The 23559-nt window shown below is 35.5% G+C and overlaps 1 pseudogene; it reads right to left on the reverse strand.

Moving 5' to 3' along the window:
- Positions 1-8219: 8219 nt before the first annotated feature.
- LOC149203979 (uncharacterized) lies at positions 8220-22827 on the reverse strand (annotated as a pseudogene).
- Between the last annotated feature and the right edge of the window lie 732 nt (positions 22828-23559).

A 23559-nucleotide genomic window follows, 5' to 3' on the forward strand; every position in this document is an offset into this window, starting at 1 on the left:
ATTATTTAGAACCGAATCAATTTTTGTGGTATAAAGGGCTTTGTTCTCATAAACCACTTGTCACGTGGTCAATTTTCACAGAGGAAATGATAGCACATTATGAGGATACAAAGAAAAACTCCTTCTTTAGCTATTTGATAAATCTCAAACAAAAGGGTTCAATGGAAGAGCACATTGAGGACTTTAAAAAATTGAATAGAAGGGTAAATTATATTCCAGAGAAGCAAAGATTGATGTCTTCATAGGGACTTTAAATGATAACATTCAACATGAGGTTCGTTTTTCGCAACCTGATTCATTGGAGGAGGCATTCTAGTTTGCAAGGAAAATTGAAAGCGAAATTATGGAAACAAGGAATCCCACCACTCATGACTATAATTATGGAAGTGTTTCTTCTGCTAGCCTTCCACAACCTACAAGGATTACACCACAACAATTGGAAGAAAAAAGAGAAAAAGGGCTTTGTTACAATTGTGATAGAAAATGCACTAAAGGTCATAAGTGTGCTAAGAAGAAATTATTTTACATAGAGTATGAATAGGGGGAAGAAAAGGATCAAGAAACATCAAAAGAAGAGGATATACGCGAGGACCCAACCCTCGAGAAAGAAGAAATGAATCCAACCATATCTTGTAAAGCATTGGCAAGAATTACCACTCAAACTCTCAAGATAGAAGGACATATCAAGAAGAAAAAGGTTCAAGAAGTGAAAGATCACATCGAGAAAGAAGAAGTGAATCCAACTATTCCATTGGCCAGAATTACTACTCCTCAAACTCTTAAGATAGAAGGACATATCAAGAAGAAAAAGGTTCAAGAAGTGAAAGATCATATCAAGAAAGAATAAATTAATCCGACCATATCTTGTAATGTATTGGCTGGAATTACCACTCCTCAAACTATCAATATAGAAGGACATATCCAAAAGAAAAATGTTCAAGAAGTGAAAGATCACATCAAGCATTAATAAATGAATCCAACCATATCTTGTAGAGCATTGGAAGAGATTACCACTCCTCAAACTCTTAAGATAGGACATATCAAGAAGAAAAAGGCTCAAGCAGTGAAATATCACATCGAGCATCAACAACAAGTTCTCCAACTTTTAAAGGATAATGCCACTTTGGTGCAGAATCGAATGATACAACAGGTAGATCAACATCGTAGTGAAAAAAAATTTGATGTAGGTGATTGGGTATTTTTACGATGACATCTCAAGCAAGCTATTTATGAGAAGGAAATGTTGGCAATACTACATGAAATTAAGAAATGGCGACCTTACGCAATGGGAAGACACTTCAAGGTAAAAATGGATCATAATAGTCTTAAATACTTTTTAGAACAAATATTATCTTTAGGAGTAGTCACAAAAACAAGAACCCGATAGCTACGAAATCGATCAATTTCAGAGTATCTCATCAAGTGGAAGAACTTACCCGCCGGATATTCCACATGGGAGGACAAGAATTTTATACAGAAGCATAAAGAACTACTCAAGCATTGAGGACAACACTTTTTGAAGGAGAGGGGCATGCTAGGCCCCTATTCTACTAGTGTATCCCCTTATTGTTATTAGTACAACCCTCTTATTATATTGTTGTACCCATGTAGTCCCCATAGTGTTATTATTGTGCCCCATAGAAGCCCACTATTGTTATTATTGTGCCCTTACATTATTATTGTTATGTCGGCTCTGATTATATTATGACCCCTTAGACTCTTGTATATAGAAAGGAGGTCTTGTCATTTGTATCATCCAAGAATTGTTCATTTGTGTAATGTAAAGGAGGTTGTCCCCTTGAAGAGGCTGAATTCGAAGGCATCAATCTATTTTTTCTATCTTTTTGTGAGCTAGTTTCATAATACTTAACATAATTTATTGAATTTTTTATGATATTGCTAAGCATTTAGGGAAAATTGTTATGGGACTCTTCTTCAGTTTGAATTTCAGACACTTTGTAATTACTATTATTTACTATATTAACGTTTTACTTTTTCATGTAACCATAGGACACATGTGCCCATACATAATCATAACCACAACCAATATACAAATTATGAAAATATCGGTTCACAGTTGCATAACAGATATATTCAAAACAACAGATATTCCACTTGCTATTTATCCATATCTATTACAATGACAATGCAACATAACCCATTAATTGGAAATTGTAATTTCATACAACATATATCTCTTTTTCTTCTCCAGTAAAACTGAATCTAGCACTCCATCCACATCATCTCTTCCATGTGCCTCTTTTTATTTTGGTGCAAGTTTTTTGTCCCTCCCTTATTAGCACATCCTTGTTCTTGTAATCAATCCATAAATTGTGTTCCCTTTTGCTCCTTGTATTATTTCAAGAAAGCATGGCCCTAAATGTTTTCCTAATTCCATTTAATTTCATGAACCATCACCTTTACTTCATGGATCACTAAGCCTTTAATTCTTATCGTCAAGTTTAAGTTTCATTTGTGAAATAAATTGTTTCATCCCTAACGTAAATTATCTATTCCTAGCTCGACAATCCATGTCCTCAGACTCATTTCCCCTTTGTTCTGTTATTCCAAAAATTACAACATATGTACATTCTTTTTTTAATACAGCACATGAACCTTTGGTAACACTATGACATAGACAATAAAACCTCTGAAAACTAATAACCAACAAATACCCTTTTGTACTCTCTATTCTTGTTTTCTGATTTCATGCAAAGTGAAGAAAATGTCAAGTTGCTCTAGTTGTTTACTTATTTGTTTTAGTAAATAGGTTATCCATCAAACTAATAAATGTAAATATCGGTACACAATTAAACCAAAAAAACTACAACACAAATTTCATTTTGTAAAAACATAACTACAAGTAATTCTTGCCAATAAAACTTGTTTTCCCATTCCATGTAAATAAATACCAATAAAAATAGAATTAGTTCACAAAAAATTGATATTATCAAAACATGATGTTTTTATGTGTGAATAAGAGAATGAACCTATAGCTCAAGTTCATACATACAAGGAAATTTTAGACCTAACTAATTGAGCTAAAAACTACATGCATATGAGTCATGTATACAAATTAGTGACATGCCACCATGTGGCTCTTGTTTCAAAATTCAAAGAAATTCTCTCAAATTAAAACCTAAACTTAATCATAGGAACTAAATACAAGTTAATGAATAATAAATAAAGTAGAAGGGAACCAAAACTAAGAAAATAAAATAATAATTGAAATAATAAAAATAAATGATAATAATAAATGAAATTAAGATTATAATAATAACAAGATTATTTATTACTACTAATAATAATAATTGAGATCAATACATCCAAAGTAGCTCAATAATAAAGGAGAATAAACCATAAAAAGAGGGAAATAAGAAACTAAAAGCTACAAAAATTATCTAACATTATTAAAATTTAAAAAAAATTATTAATGATTTTATTATTATTATTACTATTATTATAAAAGGAAAGGAGGGAAATAATAAAGACATGGAAGGAAGGAAAAAATATGACCTGAAACAATAAAAAAGTCATAAAAGAAAGTGACCAAAAAAATATCCTAACAACAAAAAAGAATAAGGCTAAGAAAGCAACAAAAGGGAAATGAAAATCGACAAAATATAAAAGGAAGCCACCGAAGAAAGGAGGGAGAAAAATAAAACAAGAAACCTATGAATAAGGGGAGGGGATCCAACAACTTCTTATCTTCCAACCACCATCCCTATTTAGTGTCTTAAACCTTTCTTCAATCTCAATGCCCCCCCTAAACAGATGGTGATGGAAGTGATCAATCCTGGCAATGAAATGGGAATCCTCTATACAAGTGTGGTGCTTTGTCTTCTCAGTGTGCTCAACCAAAGTTGAGGAGTGAGTCCTACAATGTTTTATGTCAGTCACATGCTCCTCAATCCTTTGATTAATGGAACAACCAGTTTCTACAATGTAGGGAGTCCCACAGGAACCTAGGATCAAATAGACATCTTTCATGTTCCTATATTCCAATGAGTCTTTGACTGATCGTAAGGAGCTACGAATTGTGTTCAGGGGTCTAAAGGTGGAAAAAACATTGTGCTTCCTAAGAATCTAAGCAATAGTGTTGGTATTCCATTGTATAGAAAAGGTTGAACATTGGAAACCAATTCTCTAGGTTATTTCTTTATCTTCATACCTTTGCTCTCCTTTAGAAAATATTTGATACTTTGGGATATATTGTATCTATTCTTCTCAAATACATTAAGAAGATGGGTTTTCTCACCCTCCAAGTGGATCTCATTAGAAAATTTTAAAGTATGAGTAGCTAATGTCTTTATAACCCCCAACTTTTCGGCTAGATAGTGATGGGAGCGAACATGAAGATATTGTTCAATGTGTGTTTTATTACAAAAAACTTAGTGAGAGAAAGAATCATCAACTTTATTAGAGATAAGAATGTCAAGGAAGTGTAGGTTCTTGTTAACCTCAGACTCCATGGTAAATTTTATGGATCTTGATTGATTATTAATATGCTGAAGAAACAAATCCAACTTATCACAACCATGAGGCCATAAGATGAAGGTATCATCAACAAATCATTTTGTAAAGTTTTTATTGATATTGAGTTGAGGCCAAATCCCTAGAGGGTGATCAGTTTTTCCAAATTTTATTTTTGTTCCCAAGTGTATTTGCTTCCAAAAAAATGGGTAAACTTTTCCCTTGCTCCTAGAAAAATCTCCATTGAGGAGATTATCTGCAATGTTGAATTTGGCATTAAGGGCTTATCTAATCCCTTAAAAGACATTATTAGGCAATATTGTGTTATCATTGTTAGGAAGGCCAAACTCTCTAGGAGAAATATTCGCAAGGTGGAATTCAAATCCCTTAAATATTTGACCAATAACCTTGACATTTTCATTGTCAAAGCTGACAAGGGTGGTATGGTTTTTATATTGGATCCCGAAGATTACCACAGAAAAATGATCGATCAATTATGTAACAATGGTAGCTATGGAAATCTTAATAATAACCCTCTGAATGTTTTTTTAAATTGGTATCCCTAACTATTAAATCTAATAGCTCTGTCAACTCCATAAGCCAAAAACTTATTGAGAGCAACCCTCTCACACCAAGGATCTATGTGCTCCCCAAGATTCACAAGGAGGGGTATCCCCTTACACCCATTATTAATACAAAAGTTGGGCATGTTTATCTTCTATCTAAATATTTAGTGTGGAAGCTCAAGCCCCTTGTTGGTCATATATATATATTTTTTTTTAAATACTCCTCTTCCTCCATCAATGAGTTAAATGATATAAAATTTGAGCCTAATAATATTATGGTGAGTTTTGATGTTGTATCTATTTATACCAATATCCCTATGAATGAGGTCATTTAGGATATCAATCACATCACTGATATTGGTATTGAGACTGCCAAGCTTGTTGAAGCTTTCCTGATCTCTACTTTTTTCAGCTTCGAAGGTGAATTTTATGAACATACATGCAGCATTGCCATGGGTTCTCTACTCTCTCCTATTGTATCCAACCTGTTCATGGAGTATTTTGAAGCTAGGGATTTTGGCCTCAGCTTAGTTTCAACCAAAAATTTGGAATTGATTTGTTGATGATACTTTCTTCTTATGGCCTCATGGTCATGATAAGTTGGATCTGTTTCTTCAACATCTTAACTATCAATCAAGATCCATGAAATTCACCATGGATTTTGAGGTTAATGGAAACCTACCCTTCCTTGACATTCTTGTCTCCAAGAAATTTTATGGTTCTTTCTCTCACTAATTTTTTCGTAAGAAAATGCACACAAAACAATATCTTCATGCTAGCTCCCATCACTATACAACCCAAAAGCTACGGGTTATAAACACATTAGCTACTTGTTCTTTATAGGTTTTTTATCAGAGTCACTTGGAGGGTGAGAAAAACCATCTTCTTAATGTCTTTGAGAAGAATGGCTATACTAGATCCCAAGGTTTCAATTCTTTTCTTAATGCGAGCAAAGGTCCAAAGATAAAGAAATCACTTACAAAATTGTTTTCTAGTGTCCAACTTCCATTTATACAAGGGACTACTAAGAATATTGCTCAGATTCTTATGAAGTACAATGTTTAGACTTCCACCTTTAAATCCATAAACATGATACGTAGCTCCCTACAATTAGTCAAAGACCCAATGAAACCTAAGAACATGAAAGGTGCACATTTGATCCCATTTTCATGTGGGACTCCCTTCATTGGAGAAACTAGCCATTCCATTAATCAAAGGATTGAGGAGCACATGACTAACATAAAACATTGTAGGAATCACTACTTAGCTTTGGCTAAGCACACTAAGAAGACAAAGCACCACATTTTTATTGACGATTCCCAGATCATTTCCATAGTTGATCACCTCCATCACCATAATTTTATGGAGGCCATTGAGATTGAAAAAATGTCTAAGACGCTAAATAGGGATGTTGTTTGGAAGATAAGCAGTTGTTGGATACCCTCCTTGTATTCGTAGGTTTCCTCTTTTATTTTTCTCCCTCCTTTCTTTAGTGTCTTCCTTTTCTTTTTTGTCAATTTTTATTTTCGTTATCTTGCTTTTTAGCCTTATGATTTTTGTTGTTAGGAGATTTGTTTGGTCCCTTTCTTTTATGACTTTTTTATTGTTTATGGCCATATTTTTTCCTTCCTTCCATGTCTTCATTCTTTCTCTCTTTTCCTTTTATTAATAGTATTATTACTAGTAATAAAAATACTTATTTTAGTAATAGTAATAACTGTAATTATTTTAATAATGTTAATAACAATAATATTATTAACATTTTATTTTTTAAATTTAATAATGTTAGATAATTTTATTTTATAACTTTTAGTTGTTTATTTCCCTCTTTTAAACATTTATTTTCCTTTATCATTGAGCTATTTTGAATGTATTGATCTCAATTATTATTAGTAGTAGTAAATAATATTGTGACTATTATAATCTTCATTTCATTTATTATTATTATTTTAAATAATATTTTCTTTTCTTAGTTTTGGTTCCCTTCTAAGTTATTTATTATGTTGACTTGTATCTAGTTTCAATGATTACCTTTAGTTTTTAGTTTGAGAGAATTTCTTTGAATTTTGAAATAATGTTTACCCTGCCTGTTTCTCTAGTTTCTATTTACTTCTAATTTTATTCCTTTTTTATTTTTATTATTTAATATTAATTCCTTTTTAAATATATTTTTTTCCATTATTGTTTCTTTTTTTAATTTTAACTTCAATGTTTTTTAGTTTCTCTCTATTTTTTTTAAATATAATAGTATTTAATTTTTTGTCCATTAGGATTTAACCATTGCATCTCTATTGTTATTTATTGGTTCTTGGGTTTAAATTATCCATCTATGTCTTGATGATGAACCATAGTAAGTGGTTCAAACCACATCATCATTAAAACTCCTATGTGATTTGTCTGGAAAATATTTTATAGAAGAGAAGCTATGAGGAGAATAAAGAAGGCTCTTAGAAACCCTAGAGTACTCATTGTCAATGTAGAGACAAGGTTGCTTTGTTCAATTGTTGTATAAAACGATTATTTTCCCGCTACTATGCTTCATTTGCATGGAAATGATCATCCAACCAACTTTTGATGTTGTGCCTCTAGTGTTGCCAAATGCTTGGAGAATCTCCTATGGAGTCGATTTTCCATCTTGTTAAAATCCTAGCTACGTAACCTTCAACTTTATCCCATTATCCATTCGTGTTTCCTCTTATTTACCTGCAAGAAAACCACATTGGTCAAACACATTTGTAGTCAAAAAATAATATCAGAAACTTAACAAATTTATTGAAAGAAATATATTAAATTCAACCCTTATATAGTCCTTTTCTACACCACAATATTGTCAATGTACGTGATTTGTGTAAGATCATTTTGCACTTCCTCGACCATGTTCTTTTTTCCTGAGATGAGATAATAGCCAATATTACATCATCTAATAGTAAAAGAAGATACCAAAATACTACCAACATTCTTCCTTGTTCAAACATTAAAGGTGACAATTTCTTTCTCTGTTTAGGGATTCCTCAAATCAACCTTGCAAATCGTATTGGAAAAGATATTGTTCTCACATTTTTGGATAAATTCCCTTTGGCCTAAGTCACATATCCAACACCTAACCTAATGGAGTCATCATCCATAGATAAAATGTTGAATACAACTTCATTATCCTGCAATGCCAAGAGGCATGTATTTTCACTGCAAGATGCTCACTTCTCTATTGTATTTGCACATATCTTCCACCACACCATATTCAACTTCAATTTATTTATAAGTAGAGGTGGCACCATATTTATGTTTGATGCTTTCTTTCACATCGAGAGGCCATGAAACATCACCAATTCTGATCTTCCTAGGATTGTGGGGGCTAACATTTTGCAATTGAGGAGCCATGTTGGACTCAACCACTGCATTATTATCATTATCCTTCTCTTTAGTAGAGCTAAGCAATCTTCTCAAGGATTCATTGGCTCCAGTAGAAGCAAGCTCAATACTATCATACAAAGGGTCATATTGGTCTCTAAGAGAAGAAACATCTTTGATTGACTGATAAAGCAATGTTGTGCCTACCATGGAAGCCCCCCATGGATGAGAAAAAGGGTAAGATTTCCATTATCCAACAATGTAAGATGGATTTGAACTAAGAGATTTACTAAATGGCTACATTCTAGATCTAGAAGTATTCGGTGGAGAAACAGGCAGCATGGTAACTAACCTTGACATATGTCTTGCCTTCCCATTTCTAGAGAGTTGCTATAATTGTATGGCTCCAAAGAGATCTTTGAACGAAATGAGGCATGATGTGAAAAATTAGTTATTCTAGCATTGAAAGTACTTCCATTGAAATCTAGCTCTCATGTCAATGAATTAAAAGTAAATCCGAACTTAGATTATGGGTTGTGATTCAAAACAAATGAATTATTAAGACTTAAAGGTGGGTTTCCTTGTAAATTATTTCACTCAAACAAAGATAGATTCCTTGAAATTGTTGAATGTGTAGAAGAAGAAGGGGTGTCTGAATAGATCATGCTGCTATAGACTAGGCAAATATCTTGGAACAAAAGGGAAGTGTAAATCTTCTCTAGAGTAAGTATTAGAAAGAAAAATGAAGATCCTTGACCATTATATTTTACCAGGCATCTTGAATTGTGGCATTATCAAAAAATTGATTAGAATAACTGAGATTTACTAAAATTGATGGCCTCACGATGGCATAGCTTGACGAAATTGTCCCTTCTATATTCTTCAACAAACTATCACAAATTGTTTTATGTGCAACTACATTAAGAGGAAAAAGATGCTCCAATAAAAAATGTGCATGAAACCAATGGCATCAACAATAAGAAATTATTTTAGAAGATCTAGTTTCTTATTTGTAATAAGTTATGTGGAACACTCACCACTAGCTTCTGATTCAATATCCAGAGTTGTGAGTAAATCAATTGTAACATCTCCCGACTTTTCCTCTTCCATTAGAACCTTGTTGCTGGAATATTTATCTTGACAATTTCATTTGTCTCGTCTAATTTGAGATCTCTTCATCATGCTCAAATGCTACTTCATCCTTGGGGATTAAATGTGCATATATATTATCAAGGTCAATAAAATATCCCTCACTAGTTATGTCATAAGTTTGTACAATCCCTTAGATATAGGCTCATTTAGATCTTGAAGATGGTAGTACTGGAATTTAAATCCAAAAATATGCGCAACATGAAACTTTGGTAAGATAGTTATTAGTTCAAGGAAAACATCAGTTTTAGGTTGTAGTTCAAAACATTCCAATACAATTTCGAAACATGGTTTAGGTCCAAATCAAAGTGGCCAATTGATGAATTAATTACGTTGATCGATGTAAATGTAGTCCTATGTGTCAATCCCCCAAAGCCACATTGGCATAAGAGAGTTACCAATTTTTCTTAGCATTCACTCTCCTCTCAAAGAAGGTTAAACTTTGCTTGTTGATACAAAAGGAAAATGTCCCCTGAACTCCTTAGCTTTTAACTAGGCTACATTTATTTGATCATCTCAGATTCCCACAAAAATTCGGCCACACCTATTTCATGAAGAAGGATCACAAGGATCTAACCAGATTTGACAAAATAATTTCCAATCCAATAAGTCGACCCTTATGATCTCATGGCATTCTTGGATGTGTACTATTCATTGCCTTGATTACAATTATTGCAACCCTCTACATGACCTTTCAACGTGAGTAAATATTAGGGTGCTTGAGTTGCTACACAAGTTAGTTAAAATAAACTCCTTTCAATGCTTGAGAATGATATTTCAATGGTATTTGTCAATTTTCCTCCAAGGCATGACTATGGTGTCACATTTATCATTATCCCATGGTTTTTTCAAATGACAAAATTCATTCAGCATGCAAAACTCTAAAAGGTTGTCGCACATAACCAGCTATAAAATGAATTGATCGATAATGTGACATGAACTTTTACAATTTTTTAAAGTAGAATGAATTGCAAGAATGAGATGATGTAAGACCTTGAAACTACATATGATCTGGATGCTTTAGATGATTTTATTTTGAATATGTGCACAAAATATTTCTTCAAACATGTTAAACCCTCAAGGATATGAATGGCCTCAATAATTGAGGGCAATATTCATGTCATGAAATACGATTCCAATGACGATCAGGCAACTACTATGTCGAAGATTCAAATCAAGGTTGCATCTTAGAGAGTGGGAATCAAGGTAGAACATTCAAGTAATGAAAATATTCAAACCCTAGGGAAGTCATAAGAGTAAAATCTCCCATAAGATTCAATTGTAGCTAAAACATTGAAAGCATAGGTGGACTCAAAATCTAGTGTTAGGATAAAATTTGGGTGGTGTTGTAGCAACTGCAATAGATTCATAAGATACTAAAATCTTTCCGTGATGGCCCTTGTGGGGTCACTTTGCAAAGAAAATAACTTGGTACATGTGCTTCATCAAGGGTATTATTGGCCCACAATCTTTAAGAATGCCAACCAATACGTGAAGTGATATGATATATGCCAGCACATCGAAAGACATCGTTATATATGTCATTAGTGTTAGAGCCCTTTGAAAAATCGTCCATTGATTTTGTGGGACCAATCAATCCTTCCTCTCATTAAAATTACTACATTCTTGTCTACATGGAATATGTCACAAAGTGGATGGAAGCTAAGGCACTTTCAGTGGCAACTGAGTAAGTAGTCGTGGAATTTCTCCATCAGGAAATCTTCACAAGGTTTGTAATACCTATGAAGATAATGATCAAGAGTGGAACTCATTTCACCTCAGGGATCATTGAATAATTAATGGAAAAATACAAAATAAAGCATAGGGTGATGACATCATACCACCCCTAGGCTAATAGACTGGTGGAAGGTACTAATAAGATAATTTAGGAAATCATTACAAAAACCATTAAGTTGCACCTTAAGGATTGGGTTGAGCGATTCCCTAAAACTCTATGGGCCTACAGAATAACATGGTTGACTAAAATTGGATGCACCCCTTATGAATTAATGTATGAAAAGAGAATGATTTTTCCTATAGAAATAGAGATATAAACACTAAGGATAAGCGTACAACTTGTAATGGATTTAACTAAAGCACAGAACAAAAATCTCTTTCAAATTAATGAGTTAGATGAACTTCGACAGGATTCCCTGCAACAGAATACAATGATACAAAAACAAACGAAAAGGTGTTATGACAGGTTCGTAAAGAAAAATAAGCTTAAAGCTATAGATTGGGCCCTATGATTCAACTCCAAGTTTAAAGACTTTATAGGAAAATTCCACAGATGATGGCTTGGACCAGAAAAGATCAACATAGTATATGAAAATGGAGCTGTCAAGATACGCACTATTGATGAAGATAGGACTCTTATGGAAAACTAACATAGGCTTTGACTATATCATAGAACTCTATCTAAGGAAACATTTCTGACGAGGATCACTAGCAGATGTCCTCGTAGAAATTGGAAATTGTTCATAAGGAAATATTCCCCATTGGATAAGTCATTGTCTCATTTTATTCATTAAAAAAAATAAGAAGAAGAAAAAGAAAACTTCACAATTTTATCAGAATACTTCTGCTCATGATTTTCTAGTTCGTTTCTCTCTAATAAAGTATTTGTTTCAATATGTGCAAGGAGGAATTGTTGTTGTTACTACAACTCTTATTCCTGCAGCTCCTGTTGTTGTGTTGGGTCCCTATAATACTAGTGATTACCCCATTACTATTGTAGTTATACCCCTTATTTATATTTTTGTGCCCCCATTGCCCCCATATTGTTATTAATGTGCCCATAGAATCCCTCTATTGTTATTTTTGTGGCTTTATATTATTATTGTTAGGTCGGCTGGATTATATTGTGACTCCTTAGACTCCTATATATAGAAAGGAGGTTTTGTCATTTGTATCATCCAAGAATTGTTCATTTATGTAATGTAAAGGAGGTTTCCCCCTCGAAGAGGCTGAATTCTAAGGCGTTGATCTATCTTTTCTATCTTTTCTTGAGCTGGTTTCATAACATTTGGTATCAGAGCTTTGGATTCTAGGGTTTCGCTGCTCCAAACAGGTCATCGTGGCATTTTCGCTATAACGTTTTTTCTGTGATGTTTCAGAAGTCGCAAAAAAAACCCATTTGAGAAGAAAGTGCACTAAACCTTGGGTCCACATTTCAGAGCTTTCCGCGGGATATTTTCGGAGATATGATCTAAGGAAGTTGGTCTTTTTGCAGACTCCTGAATTACACTCAAAACAGGTGACCTGGGGAAAATCGTCATAACTTTCTTTCTGTGCATCGGATTGAAATTTCGTAAGAAGGTACAGAAAGAGGACAGAATTTAGTTTTCTTTTATATATGTTTCAGAGTCAAAGGTTGAAACAGTGACATGTGGCACTTCATACAAGTTCGCTCTACTGAACTAGTCTATAATCAGGTCATTGTGGGAGATTGTGCATAACGCTTTCTTGGAGAATCCAATTTGGATCAGACTAGTGGCATTGGAAAGAGGACATAGAAGGCTACTACAGGTCACAATTTCAGAACTGGATGATTCGAAATTACAGAGATACATCAGATTCAATATCAGGCTTCTACAAAGTGAAAAAAGGTGTGTAGTTTTTTTTTTAATTTTTGCATAAGCTTGGTTTGAAGGAATTCAAAGGGCATAGTAAAGCATTATTATCGGTAACTGATGCCCCGAGGAAAGAAAATGCAAACACCTAGTAAGGAACCTGAAAGCTCTAGCATGACTCATGAAGAAGAGGAAGAAATGCTACATGATATATCAAAATTACAAGAACAAGTGCAACAAATGTCACGCTCACAAAAGCTAACAGATGCTAAGATAAATGGCGTGGAATCTAAGATAAAGGGCATGGAAGCTAAGATGGATGATCTGAAGACAGATTTGAGGACAGATTTGAAGACAGACATGGCAGATTTGAAGACAGATTTGACAAATTTTCTACAAGAAATACTTACTAATGGTGAAAAGGTAGTAAAGGAAACTCATGATGAGAACAAAAGAAATGTTAATCATGATTCCATAGACTCTAATGTTGGATCGAAGACCCACCATATTCCAAAAATCGATATGAGGAAGTTTGATGGCAAGGATCCCGCCACATGGATATTACAGATGGAGCAATTCTTCGATCTCAATAATGTGCAAAACACACAAAAGGTACGTATGGCAACTTTATATTTGGAACCAAATCAGTTTGTATGGTATCAATGGCTTTGCTCTCGTAAACAATTTATCACTTGGGCAATTTTTACGGAAGAATTGATAGCACATTATGAGGATACAAAAAGCAACACTTTTTTTAGCCAATTGATAAGTCTCAAACAAAAGGGTTCAATAATGGAGCACATTGAGGAGTTCCAAAAATTGAACATAAGGGTAAAAGATATTCCAGAGGAGCATAGGATTGATGTGTTCATAGGGTCTTTAAAGGATAATATCCAACATGATGTTCGCCTTTGGGAACCTGATTCATTAGAGAAGGCATTCAGGTTAGCAAGAAAAATGGAAAGCAAAATTATGGCAACTAGGAAGCATACCACTCACAACTATAAAGACGGAAGTGTTGTTGCCCCTAGTCTTCCACAACCTATAAGGTTGACACCACAACAATTGGAAGAAAAAAGAGCAAAAGGGCTTTGTTACAGTTGTGATAGCAAATACACTAAAGGTCATAAGTGTGCTGAGAAGAAATTATTCTACATAGATTGTGAAGAGGAAGAAGAAAAGGAGCAAGAAAGGTCAAAAGAAGAGGATATACTCCAGGAACAAAGCCTAGATGAAGAACAAATAAATCCGACCATATCTTGTAATGCATTGGCGGGAATTACCACTCCTCAAACCATCAAGATAGAAGGACAAATCAAGAAGAAAAAGGTAATAGTGTTGATTGATTCAGGAAGCACCCACAATTTTATTCATTGTAGGGTAGCAAAAGAATTGAATTGCTTCCTATATCCAGCACCAGAGTGTCAAGTGATGATTGCAAATGGAGGAACAATAAATTGCTCTGGAAAGTGCCATAATATCAAGCTATCCATGGGAGAATATGTATTGACTAGCCCAATGCTTTCCATTCCAATGGGAGGTGCTGATGTTGTACTAGGAGTCCAATGGCTACAATCCTTGGGTACAATAGCTTTTAATTTTCAAGAACTTTTCATCAAATTTTCTACGGAAGGAAAGGAAGTTGAATTAAGGGGTATTGCAGGGAAACCAGGAAAGATAATCAGCTCTAATGGTATGACAAAGCTTCTAAAAAAGGAGCAAAGAGGTGTAATTGCACAATTATGTTCGCTAGATGTTTCCACATTGGAATCATCTATTTCTCCAGATCTCCAAAAAGTCCTGGACAATCATTCCAAGGTATTTGAGACTCCCAAAGGTCTCCCACCTATGCGTGATCATGATCATGCTATTCATCTGATTCCAGGAAGTGTTCCTCCAAACATCAGGCCGTACAGATATCCCTATGTCCAAAAAAGTGAAATTGAACGTATGGTTGCAGAAATGCTAGAGGCTGGTATAATTCAACCGAGTCAAAGTTCTTTCTCTGCTCCAGTAGTATTGGTGCACAAGAAGGATGGATCATGGCGCATGTGTCCGGATTATAGGGAGCTCAACAAGCTCACTATTAAAGATAAGTTCCCCATTCCTGTCATTGATGAATTACTGGATGAATTGCATGGATCAATTTACTTCACCAAGTTGGATCTTCGTTCAGGATATCATCAAATCAGAATGAAGATTGAAGACATTCCGAAAACGGCATTTAGAACTCATGAGGGTCATTATGAATTTTTGGTCATGCCTTTTGGCCTTACCAATGCACCTTCAACATTTCAAGGTTTGATGAATTCAATTTTCAAACCATTCCTTAGAAAATTTGTGTTAGTATTTTTTGATGATATACTAATCTACAGCAAGTCTTGGAAGGATCATGTTGAACATGTTGACAGGGTGCTACAACTATTGGAGGAGAAACAATTATATGCAAAAAGATCCAAATGTTTCTTTGGAGTCCAGGAGGTGGAATATTTGGGTCATATTGTATCTCATGAAGGAGTTAAGGTAGACCCTAGCAAAATTAAAGCCATTAAGGAATGGAAAATCCCCACATCCATAAAGCATCTGCGAGGATTTCTTGGGTTGACAGGGTATTATCGCAAGTTTGTTAAGAATTATGGGAGAATAGCAGCACCTCTAACAACATTATTGAAGAAAGATGCATTTTCATGGACTCCGGAAGCAACAAAGGCCTTTGAACATCTTAAAGAGGCAATGTGCCAAGCACCGGTCTTAGCTACACCGGACTTCACAAAAACCTTTATTGTGGAATGTGATGCTTCAGGAAATGGAATTGGTGCTGTTCTAATGCAAGATGAAAGACCCATTGCTTTTGAAAGTCGTCCAATCAAGGGAAAGTTTTTAAGCAAAGCTATTTATGAGAAGGAAATGTTGGCAATACTCCATGCACTTAAGAAATGGCGACCCTACCTAATGGGAAGACACTTCAAGGTAAAAACGGATCATGATAGCCTTAAATACTTTTTAGAACAAAGATTATCCTCTGAAGAGCAACAAAAGTGGGTCACAAAGATGTTGGGTTATGACTTTGAAATCATCTACAAAAAAGGGAAGCAAAATGTGGTGGCAGATGCACTCTCAAGAAAGGATGAGGATGTGGAAGCATTGTTGTGCGCCATTTCTATTATCCAACCAGATTGGATAAACGAAGCAAGGGAGGAATGGAAGAATGACGAAGAAGTGTGGGCACTTATTCGAAAGCTACAACAAGATTCCAGTACGTCTGATACATTTAGCTGGAAAAATGATTCGTTATGGTACAAAGATCGCTTATACCTCTGTAAGAATTCCCAGCTAAAACAAAAGATTCTTATGGAATTGCACACTTCTCCCTTAGGAGGGCACTCAGGATTTTTAAAAACTTACCACAGGGTTAAGAAGGAATTTTTTTGGGATGGCCTTAAATCAGATATTCAAAAGTTTGTGGCAGAATGTTTGGTTTGCCAACAAAATAAAGTTGAAACAATTAAGACACCGGGTCTATTACAACCTTTATCCATTCCAAGCCAACGTTGGGAGGAGGTTTCAATGGATTTTATCACAGGTTTACCCAAGTCTGAGGGAAAGAGTGTCATCATGGTGGTAGTTGACAGACTTACCAAGTATGCACACTTTTGTGCATTATCACATCCATTTAAAGCCAGTACAGTTTCTACTGCATTTATGGAAACAATTCAAAAGCTACATGGAAACCCAAAGATTATTGTAAGTGACAGAGATCCCATTTTCACTGGAAATTTTTGGACAGAATTATTTTCTTGTCTTGGTACTCAGTTAGCTCATAGCTCATCTTATCATCCTCAATCTGATGGGCAAACTGAGATAGTAAACAAATGTTTGGAAGGATATCTTCGTTGCTTTGTATCTGATAAACAGACACAATGGGTCAAATGGTTGCCTCTGGCTGAATGGTGGTATAACACTTCCTTCCATACAGCAACAAAAATGACCCCATTTATGGCACTTTATGGGTATCAACCACCATCCATCACATCATATTTAAGAGAAAATTCTAAGGTTCAGGCAGTGGAACATCACATCGAACATCAACAACAAGTCCTCCAACTCTTAAAGGATAACCTCGTGTTGGCACAAAATAGAATGAAACAACAGGCAGATCAACATCGCAGTGAAAGAAGTTTTGATGTAGGTGATTGGGTATTCCTACGGCTACAACCATATAAGCAAATGTCCCTCAAGCAAGCTAAGAAGGATAATAAATTATCACCAAAGTATTATGGTCCGTACAAGGTGTTGCAAAAGATTGGTACTATGGCATACAAATTGGAGCTTCCTGCAGCTTCTCGATTGCACCCAGTTTTCCATGTTTCATGTTTAAAGAAGGTTATAGGCGACAAGCTCCCAGTTCAAACAATATTGCCAGAACTTGACGAGGAAGGAAAAATTATATTGGAACCGGAAGCAGTCACAGAAACAAGAACTCGACAGCTACGAAATCGATCAATTTCAGAGTATCTTATCAAGTGGAAGAACTTATCCGCTGAAGATTCCACATGGGAGGATGAGAATTTTATGCAGAAGTATCCAGAACTACTCAAGCGTTGAGGACAACACTTTTTTGAAGGAGAGGGGCATGTTGGGTCCCTATAATACTAGTGATTACCCCATTACTATTGTAGTTATACCCCTTATTTATATTGTTGTGCCCCCATTGCCCCCATATTGTTATTAATGTGCCCATAGAATCCCTCTATTGTTATTTTTGTGGCTTTATATTATTATTGTTAGGTCGGCTGGATTATATTGTGACTCCTTAGACTCCTATATATAGAAAGGAGGTTTTTTCATTTGTATCATCCAAGAATTGTTCATTTATGTAATGTAAAGGAGGTTGCCCCCTCGAAGAGGCTGAATTCTAAGGCGTTGATCTATCTTTTCTATCTTTTCTTGAGCTGGTTTCATAACATGTTGCCACATCCCATTGCTACAAATCATGTTGTTGCCACTCTTGTTGTTTTAAATCCCATTTCAACCACTTCCATTGATGCAACTGTCATTCATCCCATTTCTACAAGAAAATGATGATGCCAACTCACCCCTCTACCAGGAAAAAAAAAAATTCTATGAATAGGAAATTATTGCTAACTTGACTGGTGCTATTGTTGAAACCATATTTCTTCAACTCTATTTTTTCCATTATTATGCTACAAATTTTTCTAATGAGATGATGCAACTCTTTTTTAATATGATATTGCAAATTTTTCCAATGAGATGTTGTGACTCTATCTGAAGCCAATGTTGCAACTCCATCGGATGAGATGTTGTGACTCTTTTTGAGGTTGATATTGCAACTCCATCCAAGGTTGATGTTGCAACTCCATCTTGCACCAATGTTACAACTCTGAGCTTATGCTACAACTCTAACAGCAATATAGGTTTGAGTTGTCCTATAGGACCATCATGTCAGTGCAAGAAGAAAGTACAAGCACTGAAACCACTCAAGGTAAGGAAAAAAGTATTCTTCCAACATAATGAATGAAAAAAAGTGGAATTTCCTCATCGATTTTACCCCCCAATCAATCCACTCACCTCATATGCTACTGTTAGCACCCGATAACATGACTACCTGAGAAGAACACCTGATACTTTCCATAATTATAAAATTCTGATATCAAAAATAGTTCAATTCCATTGTAGCCACAATTATTTCAGTTCTATAAGAGGAAATATGAACATGGGAAGCTAATTGATCCATATAGAGCCTAAATAACACCCATTATTGTAGGTGTACAATAATGTATGGAATATCTTCCAATAGGGAGGATGGATCAGATACATATAAAGACTAAAAGGTTACATTGATGATTTCACCCTCAAATTTGCCATGAATTTCAAGTAAAAAAGGTCAATGGTGGTTGGAGCACTAGAGGAAGTGACAAAGGAGATGATGGCCAAAGTTACAAGGCTTCCTTAAACTTAAAAATGATGGTATTATCACATATTTTAGAAGCCTAAAGTTTTGGAATAGTCCCATAAGCCAAGGGAGGCCCTGGTCAAGAAAACGATGATATTTTAGAGGTGGTAATTTCCAACTCCATGTAGATAAAACACCACCTTGTTCATATAGAAATATATCACCTACGAGGGCTAATACAAAATCATCTACCTATAACACCTCAAGATACTCATTCATTTATGACATAAAAACTAATAAACATGCCATTCTTTCTCCTAAGAAATGTGTAATCCATGGAGTCCTAGGTATGGAAATCTAGATGACCCAGAGATTCCTTAACCCACTAAGGCCTAATAAAACTCATGGTGGAATGTGCATTGTATAGATTTGACAAAACTTCCGAAGACATCACGCAAGTGATATTTGGAATTGTAGCTGCTACCACTCCACCATGAGACCATGATGTTGCAGCTCCAAAGGCTACGAAAGTTGTATTTCTAGGAGTTGTAACAAATTTATATAGCATTTTGGTCCCACTTTCCATGGCATATCCACCTAAGTAAGACTCACATGAGGATTTGGATGCATCTCCTCCAAAAGGTGATAGAAACCATGATAGTGATGTGGAAATCATAGGTAGTAAATCCTCAACTAAGAGGCCAAGGGAATGAAGAAAAGTCCCATCATTACTACTAAATAGGAAACGCAAGAAGAAGCACATCCTTCCCCACAAGAACTAGCAAAGTTGGAAAAATAAAGCTTTATAACTCCCCCACAAGAAATGGCAGGGTGGAACTGGAAGAAACCTCATGTGCTGCCACACAAAAACTAGCAAGGGTAGATAAAGAAGAGGCCTTCCTCGGTGGTAAAAAAGAACTGGAAAGGGAAACTAATCTAGAACTATATGCTACTCCACAATAATCAACAAAAGTAATGGAGGCTAACCTAGGTTTTTCTAAGTATGCACATGAGGAAGAAATGAGGATAGAGAGCCATGATTCCCCATAATAACTAGCATGTGTGGTCTTTGGAAAAGGATTTGCTTCCATTCTGGACACATATACAGGGGAAGAACAAGAAGAGGAGGTTTCCACTCCTAAAGATCCTGTTAGATCAACCAGTGCCACTTTGAAGCTAAAAAAGGAAGCCACGAACATGATAGTAGTAAGTACCCATTATCCCATGCCCTTGTATATGTATTTGATAAGGAATAAATCAAATGTTGGAGAGGGAAAATAGAAATTGCAGATCACCATAAATGGATTGAGTGATGATATTGAAGAGAAGAGATCCTTTGAAAAACTAGAGTTCCTTGCTCAATAAGTAGACTGCCTGATTTTTGAAAAAATAAATGCATCCCTTAGAAAATAATCCCAAGAGGTATCAATCCAAACAATTGACATTGACCCTGCCACAATTAACACAACCACCCAAACCATATGTAAAATAGTTAAGGACAAGGATATACTAGTGGAAACTCCTAATGAATGTGTGTGAGCTACAGAAGACAAATGGGACCAAATGTTGGCCTCCTACAAGGAGGGATTTATGCCCAACAAATAATATCAAAAAATTGTCAAAGAGTTGAGAGAGAGATGGGTTGATTTGTTGAAACCCATAGGACTATGAGGGAAGAAGAAAGAATAGAATAATAAAAATTGTCTAAGTTAGAAAATAAGGTGAACATAATAGAAATTGATAAGATCCAGCTAGGATTATTGGTGGAACTACCCTTAGCTGCAAACCCCCTTCTCCTCAGTATAACATGTTCATGAAAACAAATTTCATCATGTGCCAAATAAACATCATCCTAATGAATAAATCGTTTGACATAAGGTCCCATTTTTCTTTTGAATGAATATTATGCTTGCACAAATGAGGAGAAAAAATGTTATGTGAACTATATCAACATAATGTTTTGTTTCTTCATGACTATTAGATATTGGGCTTGAATTTTTGTTGATGGTGTTGGACCCGCTAACATTCAATGGGATCTCTCTGGTAAGAAGTCCCAACTATACTTAAGACTATTAAGAATAGGAGTCCCAACAATGAGTGGTACTGTAGTTCCTTGAGTGCGGTAGTGCGTAGAGGTAAGTATGATAAATTTGTTCGGAAGCAAGTGTGTGACCTTGCAGCGAGTCAAGTGAGATGCATGTGGGTTCTAACACATGGAAGGGAAAAGGAAGTGTGTCCCTTAGAAGCATGTAATAATACATACCCTGAAAGGAACACATGAGTGGAATGACATCACAAGATGGAAAGTGGAATAGTCCACAAACCAAAGTGACGAGTTAATCCAACAACATGCCTTCAACAAGATTCATACAATTCCATACAAAATAGTTCATAAGAAAATGTGTAAGTTAAACAACATACATTGATAAAGTAACCATAATAATTGAACTACAATAACAACATATGCATGAAAATGTGTTGGCTCGGTTATATTATTATTAAGTAAAAGTTCCATCCATACATACACCATTGATAGCCACTAGCCCCAATAGTGGAACATTATAGTCATCACTGCTTGCTCCTCCAAAGAGGTATACTCACTCTACACTGTGGAGAAGCCATTGCTCCTCACAATACTCCGAAGCCTTCTCTAATTCTAACCCTATCCAAAAGCTTGGCTCCCAAAAACCCATTCTATGAGTTATGAGGTTCTATTTATAAAAATGGGTGGGTGACCCTTGACATTCCCCTTTGACTCTTTCACTACCCTCATGACTCTTAAACTTCTTTAAAAATAACTCATTACATTACATAGTGATTGTTCGCATTCCACTAATGACATTGAGAATTTCACTTACAATATATTCACAAATAATATACAATTTCCACATGTACCCGTGTGAGACAAAAATAGATTAGAGATAGCCAGCCAAGACACAACACTATGACTCAGAAGTCTGGGGGAAGACAAACTCGACAAGATCCACCTTATGACTCTCAGTGATGTACTGATACCAAGCTTAGTACTATGCTATTGTGTCCACATACTTCTTGATGGTGTCTTTCTGGAAGCAAACTCTTACCCCCATAGCTTGTGGGTATATGATCTAGGAACCTTTGTCCAGCTCATCTTGAAGCATGCACAACATGGTCTTCACTACAATAGGACCATCGATGTACTTTTGTATGTTCTCTGTGCTCATCTCCAAGTCATCGTTGGTAGCTTCTCGCCCAAGCTGCTCCATGTACCTATCGGTATCTAGTTGGACTTGGTTCTTATCCCCAGCTACGATGAGGGAACCAATTGATGGGATCATGTGTGTCCTCACCATCACATCCAAACTCTTGAACAAATTTTCATATGAAGCCTATATGTTTTTGACGAATGGGAGATTTATTCATAGTTCTGGATCTGCATCCAAATATTTTCTTTGTCTATATCTTCCTATAGCTTCATCATCTTGGGCAAGTGATGTGGGGCTCCTTTATAACTCATTGTCCATTCTTGCACATGGGTGATAGCAGTGTGTATGACTCTAAGATTTTGGACAGTCTTTCTACTCTGCCGCTGAAAACCAAATAGATGGACAACTGCCTTATGCATGGTTACGAATCCGTCATAGAGTTTCCATATGGTGGCCTTAAGAGCTAATACTTCAAGAAGTATTTCCTTCCTCTTTTCTGCTATTGCAGATCCTACGGATTGTTCTAATTTTTGATTGGTCGCTTGCAAGTTCTTAGCCATCTTTTCATTCTCTGCTAACAAGAACTTTACATTTGGGCTTGTGGCTCTTGCAATAGCCATAGTGGCATTGACCATGGCAACTGGATGCTTCCTAACATCTAGAACTATCACCCTTTCTTTCATAAATGCAGGTGGCACGTGATCATCCAGGAAATTCTTTCTCCATTGCTATAGAATCCTCTATTGCAACTCATCAAATGACAAATTGTATGCATCCATCATCGGATCATCATAAAGGAGAATAGCCTCTCCTTGCTCACTCAAAACTAGTTCTAATACTAGAGGTGGTGGAGACTAAGAGGTGGCCTCGAATGCTCTCGGCATGAGGTTGGTATCTTGGTCCTGTTGCTCCTATCCCAACTCCATGTCTGTTGCTTCAACCATTTTCTCAATCTATTTAGAAAGCTCTCGATCCTACATCTGTTCATGCTCTTCTTCATTTGCTGTTTGTTCTGACTCCTCAACCTGCATGGGCATAGTTTTCTCTATGATCATGCCTTTCCCTTCTTCTTGTTGCTATTTTTTCTTCTCTTCCCTCTCTCTCCTTCTTATCTCATGTTCCTCTTTCAACTTCTTCTCTATTTCCTGCAACTTCCTTTCTGCTTCCTCCAACCTTTGCTTCCCTCTCTTCCTCCATTCTGATCTCTTTATGCATTGTTTCCCTTTTTCCTCTACCGCTAAAGCTCCTTTCTCAAAGAGAGGATCTTCTCTAAACTTGTAGCTTTTCTCAGCCTCTAGATTCTCGACAATCTTCATCTTACCCTTATCCTATGCTTGTTTTTGTTTTTTCTT

This window comes from Pinus tabuliformis, chromosome 2_1 (assembly GCF_031772625.1).
Source record: "Pinus tabuliformis cultivar Carrire ecotype Pingquan chromosome 2_1, CPIR1, whole genome shotgun sequence".
Taxonomy (NCBI): domain Eukaryota; kingdom Viridiplantae; phylum Streptophyta; class Pinopsida; order Pinales; family Pinaceae; genus Pinus; species Pinus tabuliformis.